The sequence below is a fragment of the Arachis hypogaea genome, chromosome 9, assembly GCF_003086295.3.
Source record: "Arachis hypogaea cultivar Tifrunner chromosome 9, arahy.Tifrunner.gnm2.J5K5, whole genome shotgun sequence".
NCBI classification, from domain to species: Eukaryota; Viridiplantae; Streptophyta; class Magnoliopsida; order Fabales; family Fabaceae; genus Arachis; species Arachis hypogaea.
In genome coordinates this window covers 32037181-32057451 of record NC_092044.1, presented here as the reverse complement: position 1 = coordinate 32057451, position 20271 = coordinate 32037181, and the positions used below count along the sequence as shown (strand labels likewise).

General features: G+C 35.6%; 1 non-coding gene and 1 pseudogene across 1 annotated transcript; one reads left to right on the top strand and one right to left on the bottom strand.

Annotated features, from left to right (window-relative positions):
- Nucleotides 1–10732: 10732 nt before the first annotated feature.
- Nucleotides 10733–20271, top strand: part of LOC112709066 (probable sphingolipid transporter spinster homolog 2) — an 83803-nt pseudogene continuing 74264 nt past the window's right edge.
- LOC112713492 (small nucleolar RNA R71) lies at nucleotides 16706–16813 on the bottom strand. The gene has a single exon (XR_003158464.1). It is a non-coding gene; the product is annotated as a small nucleolar RNA R71 (small nucleolar RNA).

The following is a 20271-nucleotide window of genomic DNA, read 5'->3' as shown; positions in this document are numbered from 1 at the left end:
AAATAAATAGTTTCAAAAGAAAGCAAATTTCCTCTCAGATCATCATATATCATTTGATCAATGCCACTACTCTCAGCTATAACTATAGCCTAAGTTTCTCACTCTTTAGTGAGACTTCTCAGAACTTTCCTTACTAGCACAGGTTCAGGGTAAGTAATCCCCATAACATCCAAGCCATTGATGATAATGTTGAATCTTTCAAACATTTCATCAATCGTTTCTCCTTCTTTCATAGAGAACATTTTATACTCTTTGCTCAGCATGTCTATTCTGGTCCGCTTGACTTGGGTAGTGCCTTCATGGGTGACTTGAAGCTTGTCCCGGATTTTCTTTGCTATTTTGCATCTTGATATCCTTCAATATTCCTCAAAACTGATAGCACAGTTAAGCAAGTTGATAACTTTGGCGTTAAGCTCTATTTTCTTTTCATCTTCATCATTCCATTCGGCCTCAGTCTTAGAAGTGACTATACCATCTGCTCCTGTTTTGGTTGGGACATGGGGACCATTCAGGATGATCTTCCAGATGTTGTAATTAACTGATTGAACAAAGATCTTCATTCTCTCCTTCCAATAGCTGTAATTCTTTCCATTGAAAAATGGAGGTCTGTTGCTGGATTGCCCTTCTGTCAGAGTATAGGCCACCACATTGGAACCATTGTTGTTCGCCATCAGGACTTTTCCTCCAAGTTGCAAAGCTTGATCTCTTTAAGACCAAGCTCTGATACCAATTGAAGGTTATCAGTGGCTAAGAGAAGAGGGGGGTTGAATCTTAGCTTCTTTTTCTTGTGAATATTACTTTTTGTTTTTTCAAATAAACTTAGAAAATATTTTTACTTTTGTCTCATAACAAGTTAAGAGACATTTTGTTTTTGTCTCATGAGTAACAGAAATAGAAGTAAAGTAGAGAAGAAAAAGTGACACACAGATGTATCCTGGTTCAGCTACTTAATGCAATGTAGCCTACAATCCAGTGTCCATCACAATTATGATGGAATTTCACTAACTTTTTAGCACATTACAATACATACACCAATGTTTTCTCTAAGATATACCCAATCCTATCTGGGACAAATCCAGATTCTAACCCAATCCGAATTTAACTAGGACTCAACCTAGCTTTCAACAACCAAGTGCTAACCCAACTTGCAAGAGAATCTCCACAGGATCATGAAACAAAATAGAAAGATGAACAAAGGACCTCTGAAACATCTTATATCTTTTTCTCACAGTTTAACTCACTATCTTTTACCTCTCGTTGGCTTTTTCTTACAAACCTCACCATGTTTGTCTTTTTCAATGAGACTCAGACAGACTAAACTGAGAAGAAGAAAATACTAAATGACCAACATGAAGGAGAAGAACTCAATCAGTTTAGGTAGCTATGAAAATTAAACTATGTGCTTTTTACTTACTCTCCTTATCTTCAAACCATGGCCATTCACCCTTATTATAGAAGAGTGAAACTTCTAAGGTTGAATCAAGTTTAACCCTAACACTATCTTCTTCTCCATCATCAGAGTCTTACAGCAGCATCATCAGAGAGGATAGAGAAATCTGAGTCTGTTTCATGCAACTTACCCATTTTCTCTCATCCTTTTTCTTCAAGCTTCTTCAATCTTGACCGTAGAGCCTTGCTTTGGCTCCAAGTTTTGTTTTTGAATGTTGATCTTCTATTTTTTAGTTTTGACTTTGATTTCTTCATTGTTGTTTGATTTGTGCTTGAGACTTTATTGATTTCTTCTTGGTTCCTCAGTGTAGCACAAATGAGGGAAGATGCTTTTTAAAGAGATCTGACCAAATATAACTCATTACTCGATTGTAGCCCTTTCTTCTTGCTTAGTTTTGGCAACAAACTTTTTGTCCTTCAATACTCCATAACCTCTGCACTTTCCTTTTCTTTCTTTCTTCTTTCTTGCTAAGTGACATGACCAAAGTGAAAAGAGAGAGGAGAGAGAAGAGAAGACTTTTGGCTTTCGATGGAAGTTTCAATAAAATTAATTGAAATAAATTTGGGGTTGAAGTATGTAAAAGTAGGAGTAGGTGACCGTACGAGGCTTGAAGAATTTTGGGCTTATTATCTTGTTTCCTCATATGTGCTAGGGATTGGCTTGGTTCTAATGGACCAAAGATTATGGGCTTGATGATTTCCATTTTTGGGTCAAGTGTTTTATTTGTTTGCTTGCACACTAAACCAAATACATTAAACAAACAATTGGTAATAATAATGTTTGTTCATCACTTGGGTTAGTTTTTCAAACTCAATACAGTATATGCACAGTCCAACTATAAATCATTGGAGAGCTATGAAGAGAATCCTGCACTACATCAAAGGTACTTGTTATTTTCCAAGAGCACGGATTTTCGATTACTCTCTTTTGTAGATACAGATTGGGGTGCTGAAATTAACGATCAAAGGTCAATGACAGGCTACTGTGTGTACCTTAGAAGGAATCTAATTGTGTGGAAATACAATAAACAGCAAGCTGTTAGCATGTCTAGTACATAGGTTGAATTTCGCGTTCTGGTAGCTGTGCAATCTAAACTTGTGTGGACTCAAAATTTGCTTCATGAACTAAATATCCATAGTCCTATAGTTTCTACCATCTATTGTGATAATCAGAGTGCTTGTTTGCTTGCCGCGAATTTCATTTTGCATAGCATATTCAAGCACTTTAAACTTTGACCTTCATTTTGTTCAAGAAAAAGTTACAAATAAAAAGCTATATATTACTCATATACTTGCCTCTGAGCAAGTCGCAGACATCTTTACAAAGACCCTTGCCATTCATCTCTTTAGCAAGTTTAAACATAAATTTTGGATGATTTCTAGCTTCCCACTCAGTTTGAAGAGGCTGTTAACAGTAATTCTGCTAAAATGAAAGTGAGAGGATAACAATTAGTTTGTTATAGATATTTATGATAGAATTAGTTTGTTAGTGTGTGATAAAGCTATGTATATATATCAGGTCTGGTTCACTCTACATATAGAGAGAAAAATACTTCACATTGTGTATTCTATTTTCAATCAATTACTCTATTCTAATTACTTTAAATTCCTTTAATATTCACATTCTTGATCTCCAAAAAACTTCTGTTTTAGGAACTTCACAAAATCATCAACAAAACTAAGATATCGCATGATGTAAACCGATGCATTCTCCTCGTATATACTCATAAAAAAATTATTATCTTATCATTCACTTAGATAAGTAAATTGGTCTTTTTACCTTTCATAAAAACAGTCCTCTCTCGTTGGATTTCATATGAATTGTCAAGTGATAGGATAAAGTCGAATAAGCAAGATGCCAATTAAAATTTTTTTTATATAAGTATATCAATTAAAAAAAGATCAGTTTTCATTTCACAAAAAAGCTATTTTTATACTTTTCGTGACTAATAACGACACATTTAACCAAGTTGGGTTGGTCTAGTGGTTAGCTCACTAGTCCGCTTAAGCAAGTGTCGGGGGTTCGAATCCCGCCTTGTGCATGCAGCAACCCATTGGCCAGCGGCAAACCCTTAAATGGAGCTCAGTACCACGGCGGATTAGTCTTTGGCCTGCCGGACTGGGGGATACCGTGAGAAACCAAAAAAAAAAAAAAAACACATTTATATTTTATTAATATTTATAAAATATCCTTCATTAATAATAAGTTCGAACATTCATCCATGTGAACAAATTAAAAAATAACTTTCTACTACCAAATGTATATGACCAAATATCGTATGAAATTATTTTGGTTATAGTAAACAAATGATGTGAAATGATATTAAAAATTTATTTATATTCTTTAATAATTAATAATTTAAAAGTTATCATGTATAGATATATAGCTTATATATATCCCAAAAATAAATTTTTTATTTTTATTTTGATTATCCATGTATACATAGAAGATTCAAACTTCGTTCTTTCACTTTTTTATTTTATTTTTTTTTTTGGAAAATCACGTTTCATCTTTGCACAATTCAACTTGGGTAGAAGCATTTAATCGGCTAAAGCGAACAATAATTATAGTGTAGTAGTGATGATTATTTTAAAGTGTGTAACCTTTTAAACCCACTCAATTGTTCCAAATCATCAATTGATGGGAGGAGACAATAGAATCTAGGGTTCTGTTGAAAAAGTATATCCGCTTTATACTTGCTCATTATGTTTGTTACCACTTTTATAACTCAAGTATCAATATTGGAGGACAGTTAAATATACAAGCTATGAAAAGAAACAAAAAAAAATTCAAATTTTGAAATTAAAAATAAAGAACAAAAGAACGAAAGAGTGAAAGGCTATTGTAAAAGCTTAATTTACCATGATTGCATGCATGTCCAACTCAACCAAAAACCAGGGTTTCCTTTTATCATTGTTTACCAAACGCCAATAGAATGAACTCAAAATCTCAAGGAGGATCTCACCATGCCATTTCAAGCTCAATCATCTATGCAAAAGAAATCATTCTAAAATGTTTAAAGTTTCAATTGTAAATTCTTAATCCTAATGAATTCTAAAGAGTAATGTTATGGAGCCAATTTTTTTTAAAAATTATTTTATTTATCTTAAATTTTAAATTATAAATTATAAACCATTAAATATGATCATTTTTAGAACTAAAAAAAGTAATTTATATTGAGAATAAGTAGTATGATTACAATTCAATTAATCATCATGTGTCAAACAATTTATTATTGTTATTATACTAAAGGGTTAATATAATAAGGTTCTTGATTAAATTTAGAAATTTATCATTGTGATAATGATCATAATATTGAGAGACAAATCTTTTATAATTTAATCTAAATTATTCTTGGTTATAGGATTATTAAAAAGGATATTAATAATTCGAAAAGATCAATATATATATAATGGTCTTTGTTGGATGAATGAAGATTAATTGATCTTATTTATTAAATTATATATATATATATATGGTGTATACAGATATATGATCATTAAACTAAATCACTTTAACAATTCATAATAGTTATAATTATCACATATTTGTCAATCAAATATTCTCAAGATAATAATAGTAATAGAGTTTTTTTTTTACCTGCGATTGCCATAATAATTAACAATGTATTTATTATACTTTGATTCCCGACACCTAATATCCAAGGGTGCTAGTTAAATGGGTATTGAATATGATTTAAATATTTATAGAATTAATGATTAGTTAATAAGAAATCTGTCAACTCTCGATAAATAGTTTGAGCTCTATGATTATAATGACTAAGATGAATAAAACCTTAGCCAAGGGAATCAAATAAATAATGAAGAAATGAGCTTTTAAGGCCATTCACAGTTCATTATAATAATGGTAACAAGTTAGAGTTTGACAATTAAACCATACTCTAAGGGTTAACTAAGAGTTGGAAAGATGGAAGAGATTATACTTTGTTCTTCTTGGGTTCTTACTAAAAATATATTACTTTATACTATTGGGTCGTTAAGAAGTGTTGCTAAACGTCAATCTTAATTAGTAAATTAGTATGATTATTTACCACTCGCTTAGTATTAAATCTATGTGATCACACACTAACGAATGTTCTAATCTTTACTAATAAAAGATTATTTAATTATTATTTTGATTTGATCAAATAAATAATTATATTAATTCAAATAGAATATTATTATATTCTTTACTAACACAAAAAATATAATAATAATAATATGATAATTGAAAATATTGAATAGAGAATAATCAGTTGTATTATTTTTAAATTTGGATGAGATTCTAATTGATTCAGTTTTAAATTGTTGTGATATGATTCATAAAATTTGAACGAATTAGATTTGAAATTACAAGATATGATTTAAATTTGAAGTGGGATTTAAATTTAAAATAAGTAACAAATCTTATATTTTGTATATGTATGCTAAGAGTAGAGAAAAAATACCAATAACACACAAGTATTTTATTCCTTTATCTCTTCACATATAAATGTATCCGAGTCTAATTCTTGGAGAAGAATTTTATGGCGTGCAAAGAGTTACAAAGAGGTTTTTCAATTTAGATCAGATATCCATTGATCAAAGTACTGACAGCAAAGGTTGATCTTGGTGTGGATATGCATAGTGCCTTTGTATTATTGAAGGAGAAAGTGATTTTTATTAGCATACTCAGGTATTTAAATCTAATCTATGTTACTAGAATAAAATTTAAGCACAAAATAAATCTTTAAAATTATTTTTTTTCTTTTGCGGTGTGTTATGAACACATAGTAATCTTTTAATTTAATGTTTGCTAACTAAAGTTAGTTCTCTATGTCTTTTCATCTCTAAATTCTAAATTTTAAATTCTAAATTCGAAATTTTTAAAAAATTGAAAATTTTTAGAATTAAAATAAAAAATTAGTTAATAATAACTAACTAAAATTTTTTTTATACTTTCTCCTGTTAATATTATATTGCCATTATTTGAAAGCTGTTTATATTTATATAATTTTTAAAAGAAAAAAATAACTAAGTTTACTAGTTTTATTGATATGATGATAATAATGTTTATGTAAATACTTTTTGTTTTTGAGATATTGACAATATGTACGTAGTAAATTTAAACAAAAATTATGCAATATCATCCCTCTTCTGTGGTTCTCCGATCTCCCATGCCCATTGTACCAAAAGACAGAAAAACAATGATGTCAAATCTGTACAAAGAGAAAGATAAAAGAAAAAGAATGTGATGAAAAATGTTACTTTATTTTAGCAGTTTGAGAGAAAGACAATAGGCAATTGCACATGACAAGAAGCAAAGCATTGTTGTAGGTTCGTATCATTTTGGTCCCATTTGGGAATCATAAAGCTAAGAGGCCAAACCCATATTTAATGAGTTGCATTGTGAGTGTAGTTAATGGTAGTAGCTAGTACCTCATTACCTAATAATCAAACCCTAAGTTATGTGGACCTTATTATTGTTATTAGGGTTTTGGAAACTATTCTCATATATCTTTTGTCGGCAAATTCACCATCCAAATGATCAAACCCTTGAAATGTTTTTTTTTTTTTTTATGTCCTATAATAATGCATCAAAAGAGGAGAAACAGAAAAAGAAATGTACATTTTGAATAATAATAATAATAATTATAACCCGCTGTGGCCTGGGCTGTGAGGCATCATATATATACCATATGCAAGTGAAGATATATTTATCTTACTACATTTTCTTTATTATTTATAATGCATGTGCATGCTAGTGTTGTCCTTTTACCGGTCCTTTATTTAACTTATTAATTATTTATGAGTTTACCCTACTTTCATTGTCTCTTTAGCTTTCGCAAATTACACGTAAAACTTATTTGATAGACGATAAACGTTTAGTAGAAAAAAAAATCAACTCAAATAATCTAAAATTATTTTATTTAATATTTATTAATTATTATTAAAATAATAATATAATTTTAAATATAATAAATATATAATTACAAATATTATATATATAAAATTATAAATATTATATTATGTAAAATAATTTTATATATTATCTTTATAACATTATCGTTTGGTGATTGCCATGTTTTTTCCTTCCTATTAATAATTGGGAGGAATCTGTATGAATGTACATATACTTGAGTTTTGTAATTTAACATCTATTCCAAAACTTCAAGTTAACGAGAATGTATATAATTTTAGGGTTAATTATACTAATATTTCTTGGAGTCACATTATATATTACATATGGCACATTCTCACGTTCTTTTTTTTTTTTAATTAAGAATTTAAATTACTAGCCTAGGTACGTAAAATTAAGGTAGAAACATTGGCTTGGGCCATATATATGAATAAAGTTTATTTGCCCAGCATACAATTGCAACAACCCAAAGAATGTCCCACATACATAATGTTAAGTGCAACTTCCTACTCATTAAAATGTGCATGAGTGAAACTTTTGCTTAAAATGATTGATGAGAATCTTTCATCCATCACACTAAGATTGCCTTTACATGATTACCGAGTGGACGCAACATATATTAAAAAAAGTGCTTTATATTCTCGATTCTCGTGGAAACTGAAAATATAATTTTTTTTCCTTTCATAAAATATAAAAAAAACTTTAATTCCGCAAACAAATTAAAATTATTATTTTTTAGAAAATTTACTGATGAGATGAGTAAACTTTATTAAAACACAAAATGAAAAAGCAAATTCTAAAAGATAAAATTTTTTAATTTATTTTGGAAATTGAAGTTTTTTTATATTTTATAAAAAAATATAGTAATAACACCACAATAATAATAATGCATATTGTTTGTCATGGAATGATCAATTTTTCCTTAATTTTAAGATTACTATCCTGAAATAATAATGCAAGTAAATTGTTGAACGTATATATATGCGTGCGTGTGTTATTGTTAGTTAATATATATTATTTGTCTAAGACTAATAAAAACAAATGTTTTTTTTTTTTTTTTTTTTTTTTTGCTAAAAAGCATATAGTATGACTGGCATACTTGCTCACCTAAAGTTTAACAATACCATATTATTTTAAGAGTGTCGTTGCTATGATGAAACTAATACATGATATAATATGAAAGAGTTTACATCTTCGTTCGGATACTTTTCATTAGCACTTGACTAGAAAAGGGAGGTTGAATGAAAATAGTTGTAAAATTCTGGGGGCAAATTGAAAGGAGTACGGCTGAGCTAGAAGGAAAACCTGAGGTGGAAGAATATGAGGGTGCCAACTCAATTAAGGTACCCACATAAACATAAAGATAATGATGTGGAATTATTGGGGTTTGGAGAAATTCCTAACAATTCACAACATAAAAGAGATTAGAAAATTTTATTCTCTCGAGATAGTGTTCCTATGTGAGACCAAACCTTAATTTTTATTGTGTCTAAAATTCTTCTTTTTCCAATCCTAAGGTTTTCTCTCCTAGAGTTTGGGAAGTATAGTGCTAAACATCCGTTTCGCTATCGTGAAAGTCTCTGTCCTTAATCGCGAACCACTCCAAAAACAGCAACTGCGAAAGGGTAACTTAGCTTCGGTCCTAAAACAAAACATGGCAGGTGAGGAAGAAGAACAAAATTATCAAAACAATAATGGAATAGTGGAAGGAGAAGTACTGGTAATATATGATGACGAAAACATCTCTGAGGGAGTGAAAGACAAGAAAAGTATAGTGGGTAAGCTCATTACAAACAAACACATTAATGTAACTTGGATTCAAACTGCTATGGCCAATATTTGGAGAAATTCCGAGAGATTCAGAGTAACAAAGATAAGACCAAATTTTACCAGTTCTTTTTCAAAAAGGAGATAGATCTTGAAAGGATTTTAAAGAGAAATCCATGGGTGCTTAGAAATGTCTGGTTGCTAGTGAAGATATGGGAAAGGAAAGAAGAAAAATCGAAGAAGGATTAGACAAGGCTGATATTAAAATACAAATTTGGGGTTTACCTGAACACTGTAAGACCCCTAAGTTAGGGAAGAAAATAATGGCTTGTATGGGAGATGTAAAGGAGTGTGCCATATACGAAATTGGACGAGACCAAGAGAGATTTGTTAAAGCTACTGTCAAAATGAATGTGGAGACACAATTTAGAAAAGGGATACATGTGGGGAGTAAAGAAGACGGACTCACTTAGGTCGACTTTAAGTATGAATAACTACCAACATGTTGCTGTTATTGTGGGAGAATGGGTCACGAAGAGAGCACGTGCGAGACAGCAACAAAAAATGTGGAGAAAAGTCAAGATAGTAACATGAGGCTGGGACCATGGCTGAAGGCAGATAAGGTAGAAAAAAAAAAGTGCAGCAAGAAAACCAGGAAAGAGAGACAGAACTAGAGCACGACGAAGGAAAAAACAGAAAAATGAAAGAAAAACTCATTGAAAAACTTATGGACAAGTTGGCTAACCTGATTTGTGTTTATGTGCTATTTAGGATATCTGACTTATATACATAGCATAAAGTTCATGAGCATACATTTGGAACCTTGAAGCACTAGACTTGCGATATTGAGACTGATCACCTTGATATCACTTGTTTGGTGTGAACAGGGACCAGACGGCAACTCGTGGATGTAGTCACGGTCGAAGGAGAGATATGGCTAGTAACTTGGAACCTGAGACAACTGAGAATAATCCTTTGAACTTTATGACTTTCCTGGAGAATATGGTTGCTGCTATACAGGCTACGGCTACGGCATTGGGAAATCAAGCCGGTAATAGGAATGGTGATGACAGATAAAATAGGCCAATGACCTTAGCAACCTTCTTGAAGATAAACCCGCCCATTTTTAGAGGGACAATGAACCCCACAGAGGCAGATAACTGGTTTCAGGCAATGGAACGGGCATTACAAGCACAACAAGTTCCTAAAAGTCAACGTGTTGAGTTTGCAACTTATCAGTTAATGGGTGAAGCCCAGTATTGGAGGCAGGGAATGCGACGCCTGCTACAACAAGACGATGTTGCAATACCTTGGAATTCCTTTCAGTTGGAATTCTACAAAATGTACTTCCCCAATTCAGTTAGGATGACTAAAGAACTTGAATTATTGCAACTGAAGCAGGGTCAAATGTCTGTATCCGAATACACAAACAAGTTTGAGAAATTATATCGATTCTCCAAGATTTGTCAAGGTGCTCCAGGAGACTTTGAGGAATGAAAATGCATCAAATACGAAGGGAGACTTCGGAGTGATATACTTAGTTCAGTGGGTCCGATAGAGATCAGAGTTTTCTCAGACTTGGTAAACAAGAGTAGGGTCACGGAAGATTGTTTGAAGATGGCTGCTCTGGAAAGGAATGATAGCTGGAAATTCCACCGAAGAGACCACAATCAGAATTTGGCACCAATGGGCCAAGAATTCAAGCGAAGAGGGAAACAAACAAGGGATACTTCGAAGTAGCTGACATGTCAGAAGCATGGTCTACCAGGGCACGTATCCAAAAATTGTTCGCAGGGAAAGACTCAAGATGAGGGACGATCGAATCAATAGAATTGAGGTAATTGCGAAATTGATAACCAAAACCCAAATTGTAATATGTAATTTTGAAACACCGCATTTATTTATGGCCTGCGTCAGGGATGAGGATGTGAGACTGAAAGTGTCAAGCTTAGTGTTAAGCTTAGGACTTGGTTGAAGGGAGTAATGAAAGAAAAATCTGTTCGACTGAGTGCTACCCCTGGAGAACACCCATTTTGTTAGTAGAAAGGGAAGACCATAGTAGTAGATTGTATGCGAGAGGGATAGTACCGGCAAATCTTCGCGACTTGATCTAGCTTTCCTTGTGTAACCTGCAATGGAATTTTGTTTCAGATTCTTTTTCCCTCGAACAACGAATGGTTTATCCTCTAAATATCTAACCCCCTTACGTGCACATATTTATATTTGAATCTATCCATCCAAGAGTGAGCCTGAGCTTGTTTTGGTATAAAAAATGATTCTTGATTCTTGGAAGTTTGCTGAAGGTTGGGTGCTCTCTTCACAATTTTGTATCTTTTAAGATCAGCTAAAACTTACTTGATTCAATATGCCTTATCTCTCTGCTATCAAATATTTTTGGTCTGGCTTCCTGTCTTGAGATGCACTTTAGTTCTTTCTTGTGCATTTTGATATTCTCTAAGAATTAGCCTGAACATCATGCAAGACAACTTTCTATTTCTAACGAGCACCATTTATGTTGTTTAATCGCCTCTTGAGCCTAACACCTTTTCAGAATCAACTCGATCTTAGTTTAGTATTTGATACAATTCCTATATATGACCATTAAAACGTTAGTTCCTTAAAGCATGACCTTTGGGTGCAGAAGATGGACCGATTAAGTATGCGACACCAAGAAGAGTGTTGCGGGCCTTAATTCTCACCGATCGTAATGTCTAAAATTACATTGGCACGCTAGGATGCACCCCGTGTGTGGATGCCTAAATTCGAAGAAAAATTTCGAATCTTGAGAGAAAGATTAATCTCGGTACCAGTACTCGCGATACTTGAACCTAATAAACCATTTGAAATTACTGCGATACATTATCGAAGGCTTTAGGATGCACGTGGAGGCAACATTGTGAAGTGGTGACAAGCGCCCTCAGTAATAAGACCCTGAGTGTTGCTGGAAGACGATTAAGGAGAAGGAACCATTAAGTAAGGGAGTAGTCTTAAGCTGGATGTTGAGGCAGCAGTCAAAAGTATCAAACTGAATCGATTATGAATTCCAAGGAGTTATAAGGCCGAGAGATCAGGAAGCGCATCAAGAGGATAAAGAGCTATTAAGGATGTTGAAGCATGTTGAACAAGGGGATCAAGCGTCGTAGGTTCTAAACTGATAGCCGAAAATAATGAGGAAAGATTAAGCGAAAATCGAGTTAAGGTTCTAACTGTGCAAGCCGACATAAAAGTTATGTAGACCAACGGAGTTAGCATAGAGAGTTTAAAAGAGAAAGCTGTGTATTCTTGGAGACTACTTTGGCGACCGGTAACAGATGGACGATCGACCTAAATGAGTTTATTTCGAGGTACGTTGGGCCATCTGAGGTGTTAGAACAAATTGAACCAGTGGTATATCAAGTGTTCTTACAATCGTGTCTCTCAAACTTGCGTGATGTATTCCATGCCTTTCAGCTCTGGGAATACATTCCTAATACAACTTATATATTAGAACATGAACTAGTTCAATTCAGAAAAGATATGAAGTTTCAAATGACTACAATTAGGATTGATAATGTAAACATCAAGAAACTCGATAGAAAAGGGGTCCTATTAGAGGAGGTGATTTCGAAATCAAGTCGGGATGGAAAGGCAAACCCGCTAACTTAAATTGAGAGTAAGGACAAACAAACTGCACTTATTCGCGAGTAATTGAATTTTGGGGACAAAATTCCAAATTAGGTGGGTAGGATGTAAAACCCTCAAAATTAGTAAATAATTAGCTAATAAATTAATTATTAATCAAAGAAATTGGTGATGAGCGGATAATTTGTACGCTTTTTGGCATTATTTTTAGTATGTTTTTGGTATGTTCTAGTTAGTTTTTAGTATATTTTTATTAGTTTTTAGTTAAAATTCACTTTTCTGGACTTTACTATGAGTTTGTGTGTTTTTCTGTGATTTCAGGTATTTTCTGGCTGAAATTGAGGGATCTGAGCAAAAATCTGATTCAGAGACTAAAAAGGACTGCAGATGCTGTTGGATTCTGACCTCCCTGCACTCGAAGTGGATTTTCTGGAGCTACAGAAGCCCAATTGGCGCGCTCTTAACGACGTTGGAAAGTAGACTTCCTGGACTTTCCAGCAATATATGATAGTCCATACTTTGCCCAAGATTTGATGGTCCAAACCGGCGTTCAAAGTCATCTTCAGAATTCCCAGCGTTAAACGCCGGAACTGGCACAAGGATGGGAGTTAAACGCCCAAACTGGCACCAAAGCTGACGTTTAACTCCAAGAAGAGTCTCTACACGAAAAATGCTTCAATGCTCAGCCCAAGCACACACCAAGTGGGCCCGGAAGTGGATTTTTATGTCATTTACTCATCTTTGTAAACCCTAGGCTACTAGTTCTCTATATATAGGACCTTTTACTATTGTATTGGAATCTTTTGATCACTTTAGATCTCTAGATCATCTTTGGACGTCTAGTTCATAGATTATTGGGAGGCTGGCCATTCGGCCATGCCTAGACCTTGTTCTTATGTATTTTCAACGGTGGAGTTTCTACACACCATAGATTAAGGTGTGGAGCTCTGCTGTACCTCGAGTATTAATGCAATTACTATTGTTCTTCTATTCAATTCCGCTTGTTCTTGTTCTAAGATATCACTTGTTCTTCAACTTGATGAATGTGATGATCCGTGACACTCATCATCATTCTCACCTATGAACGTGTGCCTGACAACCACCTCCGTTCTACCTTAGATTGGGTGGATATCTCTTGGACTCTTTAACCGGAATCTTCGTGGTATAAGCTAGAATTGATGGCGGCATTCAAGAGAATCTGGAAGGTCTAAACCTTGTCTGTGGTATTCTGAGTAGGATTCAATGATTGAATGACTGTGACGAGCTTCAAACTCCTGAAGGCTGGGCGTTAGTGACAGACGCAAAAGAATCACTGGATTCTATTCCAACCTGATTGAGAACCGACAGATGAATAGCCGTGCCGTGACAGGGTGCGTTGAACATTTTCACTGAGAGGATGGGAGGTAGCCACTGACAACGGTGAAACCCTTGCATACAACTTGCCATGAAAAGGAGTAAGAAGGATTGGATGAAGACAGTAGGAAAGCAGAGAGACGGAAGGGACCAAGCATCTTCATACGCTTATCTGAAATTCCTACCAATGGATTACATAAGTATCTCTATCTTTATCTTTATGTTTTATTCATCATTCATTACCATTTGAGTTTGCCTGACTAAGATTTACAAGGTGACCATAGCTTGCTTCATACCAACAATCTCTGTGGGATCGACCCTTACTCGCGTAAGGTTTATTACTTGGACGACCCAGTACACTTGCTGGTTAGTTGTGCGAAGTTGTGTTTATGCCATGGTATTAAATACCAAGTTTTTGGATTCATCACCGGGGATTATTTGAGTTGTGAAAAGTATTGATCACAATTTCGTCCACCAAGTTCTTGGCGCCGTTGCTGGGGATTGTTCGAGTATGGACAACTGACGGTTCATCTTGTTGCTTAGATTATGTATTTTTCTTCAGAGTTCTTAAGAATGAATTCTAGAGTTTCATGATGATCTGTTGAAGTCTGGCTGGCTGTGAAGCCATGTCTAATTTTATTGGACCGAGGTTTCAACTTATCATCACAAGAGCTTGTTGATTTCTATCAATCTTGCTGTTGGAGCAATGATCTGCTAAGGCTTGGCTGGCCATTGGCCATGTCTAGTGTTTTGGACCAGAGCTTTCTTTGAAAGCTTGGCTGGCTATGAAGCCATGTCTAATTCCTGGACCGAAGTCTTAGACTAACATTGCATGATTCCTAGAATTCTCATTAAGAATTTTGATACCTTTATTTTCTTTTCCACTTAATTTTCGAAAAATCCAAAAAAATTACAAAATCATAAAGACCAAAAAAATGTTATTTTCTTGTTGAGTCTAGAGTCTCATGTTAAGTTTGGTGTCAATTGCATGTTTCTGTTCTCCTTGCATTCATGCATGTGTCTTCATTAATCTTCAAGATGTTCTTGATGATTTCATTGCTCTGATCTTTATATTCTCTTGACTTGAGTGTTTTGTGTGTCTCATATGCATTCTCATCTTGTTAGTGTCAGCAGTATTCAAACTGCTAAGTTTGGTGTCTTGCATGCATTGTTATTTGATTTTAATTGCATTTTGATTATTCATCATTATTAAAAATCCAAAAATATTTTGAATTTGTGTCTTTTCAAGTCAATAATACAGAGAATTGAAGATTCAGAACATACAGCAGAGGAATTACACAGAAAAAGCTGGGCGTTCAAAACGCCCAGTAAGGAAGACAAACTGGCGTTTAAACGCCAGCCAGGGTGCCTGGCTGGGCGTTTAACGCCCAAAAGGGTAGTGGTTTGGGCGTTAAACGCTAGAATGTGCACCATTCTGGGCGTTTAACGCCAGGATGGCACAAGAGGGAAGATTTTGTTTTCAATTCAATTTTTTTCAGGTTTTCAAAATCTTTTCAAAATCAAATCTTTTTCAAAACAAATCTTTTCAATCAAATCTTTTTCAAACTTAATTTCTTTCCATTTTCAAAAATACTTGCTATCAACTAATGATTTGATTCAACATTTCAAGTATGTTGCCTTTTCTGTTGAGAAAGGTTTAATGTTTGAATCATATCTTTTCTTGTTAGCCAAGTTATTAATTTTTTTTCTCAATCACATCTTTTTAAAACCAATCATATCTTCTTAACCACATCTTTTTCAAAATAGTTTTCAAAATCTTTTTCAAAAAATCACTTAATTTCTTTTTCACTCTTATTTTCGAAAATCAATTGAAGTTTTTCAAAATGTTTTTAAAATCTTTTTAAATTATTTTCGAAAATTTCTTCCCTTCTCCTCACATCCTTTTATTTATGGACTAACATTATTCCTTAATGCACAATTCGAACTCCATCTTTCTTGATAAGTTCGAATTTTCTACCTTTTCCTTCTATTTTTATTTTCCTCTGACACCTCAAGGAATCTCTATACTGTGACATAGAGGATTCCATATTTCCTTGTTTTCTTCTCTTTCATATGAGCAGGAGCAAAGACAAAAGCATTCTTGTTGAGGCTGACCCTGAACCTGAAAGGACCTTGAAGCGAAAGCTAAGAGAAGCTAAGACACAACTCTCTGTAGAGGACCTAACAGAAATCTTCAAAGAAGAAGAAGACATGGCAGCCAAAAACAACAACAATGCCAACAATGCAAGGAAGGTGCTGGGTGACTTTACTGCACCTACTCCCGACTTCTATGGGAGAAGCATCTCTATCCCTGCCATTGGAGCAAACAACTTTGAGCTTATGCCTCAATTAGTTTCTCTAATGCAACAGAATTGCAAGTTCCATGGACTTCCATTGAAAGATCCTCATCAGTTCTTAGCTGAATTCTTGCAAATCTGTGACACTGTCAAGACCAATGGGGTTGATCCTGAGGTCTACAGACTTATGCTATTCCCTTTTGCTGTAAGAGACAGAGCTAGGATATGGTTGGACTCACAACCTAAAGAAAGCCTGAACTCTTGGGAAAAGCTAGTCAATGCCTTCTTGGCAAAGTTCTTTCCACCTCAAAAATTGAGTAAGCTTAGAGTGGAAGTCCAAACCTTCAGACAAAAGGAAGGAGAATTCCTCTATGAAGCTTGGGAAAGATACAAACAATTAATCAGAAAGTGTCCCTTTGATATGCTTTCTGAATGGAGCATCATAGGTATTTTCTATGATGGTCTGTCTGAATTGTCCAAGATGTCTTTGGACAGCTCTGCTGGAGGATCTCTTCATCTGAAGAAGACGCCTACAGAAGCTCAAGAACTAATTGAAATGGTTGCAAATAACCAATTCATGTACACTTCTGAAAGGAATACTGTGAACAATGGGACAAATCAGAAGAAAGGAGTTCTTGAGATTGATACTCTGAACGCCATATTGGCTCAGAATAAAATATTGACTCAGCAAGTCAATATGATTTCTCAAAGTCTGTCTGGAATGCAAAATGCACCAGGTAGTACTAAGGAAACTTCATCTGAAGAAGAAGCTTATGATCCTGAGAACCCTTCAATGGAAGAGGTGAATTACATGGGAGAACCCTATGGAAACACCTATAATCCTTCATGGAGAAATCATCCAAATCTTTCATGGAAGGATCAACAGAGACCTCAACAAGGTTTCAACAACAATAATGGTGGAAGAAACAGGTTTAGCAATAGCAAGCCTTTTCCATCATCTTCTCAGCAACAGACAGAGAGTTCTAAGCAGAACACCTCTGACTTAGCAACCATGGTCTCTGATCTAATCAAAACCACTCAAAGTTTCATGACTGAAACAAGGTCCTCCATTAGAAATTTGGAGGCACAAGTGGGTTAGCTGAGTAAGAAAATTACTGAACTCCCTCCTAGTACTCTTCCAAGCAATACAGAAGAAAATCCAAAAGGAGAGTGCAAGGCCATCAACATGGCCGAATTTGGAGAGGAGGAAGAGGCAGTGAACGCCACTGAGGAAGACCTCCATGGACGTCCACTGGCCTCCAATGAGTTCCCTAATGAGGAACCATGGGAATCTGAGGCTCAAAATGAGACCATAGAGATCCCATTGGACTTACTTCTGCCATTCATGAGCTCTGATGAGTATTCTTCCTCTGAAGAGGATGAGTATGTCACTGAAGAGCAAGTTGCTAAATACCTTGGAGCAATCATGAAGCTAAATGACAAGTTATTTGGTAATGAGACTTGGGAGGATGAACCCCCTTTGCTCACCAAAGAATTGGATGACTTGTCTAGGCAGAAACTGCCTCAAAAGAGATAGGATCCTGGGAAGTTTTCAATACCTTGTACCATAGGCACCATGACCTTCAAGAAGGCCTTGTGTGACCTAGGGTCAAGTGTAAACCTCATGCCTCTCTCTGTAATGGAGAAGCTAGGGATCTTTGAGGTGCAAGCTGTAAAAATCTCACTAGAGATGGCAGACAACTCAAGAAAACAAGCTTATGGACTTGTAGAGGATGTTCTGGTAGAAGTTGAAGACCATTACATCCCTGCTGATTTCATAGTCCTAGAGACTGGGAAGTGCATGGATGAATCCATCATCCTTGGCAGACCCTTCCTAGCCACAGCAAAGGCTGTGATTGATGTGGATAGAGGAGAATTGATCATTCAAGTGAATGAAGAATCCTTTGTGTTTAAGGCTCAAGGATATCCCTCTGTCACCATGGAGAGGAAGCATGATGAGCTTCTCTCAAAACAGAGTCAAACAGAGCCCCCACAGTCAACTCTAAGTTTGGTGTTGGGAGGCCACAACCAACTTCTAAGTTTGGTGTTGAACCCCCACATTCAAACTCTAAGTTTGGTGTTGGGAGGTTCCAACATTGCTCTGAGCATCTGTGAGGCTCCATGAGAGCCCTCTGTCAAGCTACTGACATTAAAGAAGCGCTTGTTGGGAGGCAACCCAATGTTATATTTTATCTATTTTCCTTTGTTATTTTATATTTTCTGTAGGTTGATGATCATGAGAAGTCACAAAATCAATTGAAAAAGCAAAAACAGAATGAAAAACAGAAAGAAAAACAGCACACCCTGGAGGAAGATCTTGCTGGCGTTTAAACGCCAGTAAGGCTAGCAGATGTGCGTTTAACGCCCAGTCTGGCACCATTCTGGGCGTTTAACGCCAGAAAGGGGCACCAGACTGGCGTTAAACGCCAGTAAAGGGCAAGAAGTTGGCGTTAAACGCCAGAAATGGGCACGAACCCGGCGTTTAACGCCAGAATTGGCATGAAGAGCAATTTTGCTCGCCACTTGGTGCAGGGATGACTTTTCCTTGACACCTCAGGATCTGTGGATCCCACAGGATCCCCACCTACCCCACCACTCTCTCTCTTCTTCACCCATTCACCAATCACCTCAACACCTCTTTCCCAAAAACCCTTCACCTATCAAATCCCATCTTTCTCTTCACCACTCACATCCATCCTTCATAAAACCCCACCTACCTCACCATTCAAATTCAAAACACTTTCCCACCCAAACCCACCCTCCATAACCGAAACCCTACCCCTCTCTCCACTCCTATATAAACCCATCTTCATTCCTTCATTTTCACACACCCTAAACACTACTTCTCCCCCTTTGGCCGAACCACAAAGCCATCTCTATCTCCTTCATTTCTTCATCTTCTACTCTCTTCTTTCTTCTTTTGCTCGAGGCCGAGCAAACCTTTTAAGTTTGGTGTGGTAAAAGCATTGCTTTTTGTTTTTCCATAACCATTTATGGCATCCAAGGCTGGAGAAACCTCTAGAAAGAGGAAAGGAAGGCAAAAGCTTTCACCTCCGAGTCATGAGAGATGGAGAGATTCATCTCAAGGGTGCATCAAGACCACTTCTATGAAGTTGTGGCCTTGAAGAAGGTAATCCCCGAGGTCCCTTTCAAACTCAAAAAGAGTGAATATCCGGAGATCCGAAGAAGAGGTTGGGAAGTTCTTACCAACCCCATTCAACAAGTCGGAATCTTAATGGTTCAAGAGTTCTATGCCAATGCATGGATCACCAAGAACCATGATCAAAGTGTGAACCCAGACCCAAAGAATTGGCTTACTATGGTTCGGGGGAAATACTTGGATTTCAGTCCGGAAAATGTAAGGTTGGCATTCAACTTGCCCATGATGCAAGGAGATGAACATCCTTACACTAGAAGGGTCAACTTTGATCAAAGATTGGACCAAGTCCTCACGGTCATTTGTGAAGAGGGCGCCCAATGGAAGAGTGATTCAAAAGGAAAGCCGGTTCAACTGAGAAGGCACGACCTCAAGCCTGTGGCTAGGGGATGGTTGGAGTTTATCCAACACTCAATCATTCCCACTAGCAACCGGTCTGAAGTTACTATAGACCGGGCTATCATGATTCATAGCATCATGATTGGAGAAGAAATAGAAGTTCATGAGGTGATATCCCAAGAACTTTATAAGGTGGCGGACAAGTCCTCTACCTTGGCAAGGTTAGCCTTTCCTCATCTCATTTGTCACCTCTGTTATTCAGTTGGAGTTGACATAGAGGGAGATATCCCCATTGATGAGGACAAGCCCATCACTAAGAAGAGGATGGAGCAAACAAGAGACCCCTCTCATCATCAAATCCCTGAGATGCCTCAAGGGATGCACTTTCC